Raw genomic sequence first — 373 nt, 5'->3', positions numbered from 1 at the left:
GGCCAGGTGTTTCTGGGTGGGTGCTAAGTGTCTGAGCCCGGGATTCGATCTCCAGGTCTTCTCAACACTGGGGCCAGTGCTCTTACTGGCTGTGCTACCTGGCCGCCCCACCACTGTAGCTTTAATATTTTTATGAACACCCAGAAATCGTGATTTTAATGGGAAGCAAAATGACCTACACAATCAAGACTCAAAGGAGATAATAATTGTAAATCACTTAGCACAATACCTGGTACATAGTGAAGTGCTGTGTAATTTTTAACCATTATTATTGTTGGTATTTCTCAGTGCACATAAGATGAAGGAAAGATCTCAGAAACTTCAGGGACGTGGATTTTTAACCTTGTTGCTATTGTTTTGTGGACCACTATGA

This window comes from Petaurus breviceps, unplaced genomic scaffold (assembly GCF_028583685.1).
Source record: "Petaurus breviceps papuanus isolate PSGF00001 unplaced genomic scaffold, PetGlider_PUasm1.0 551, whole genome shotgun sequence".
NCBI classification, from domain to species: domain Eukaryota; kingdom Metazoa; phylum Chordata; class Mammalia; order Diprotodontia; family Petauridae; genus Petaurus; species Petaurus breviceps.
The sequence above is the reverse complement of the archived record's forward strand: the minus strand, read 5'-3'. Positions refer to the sequence as shown.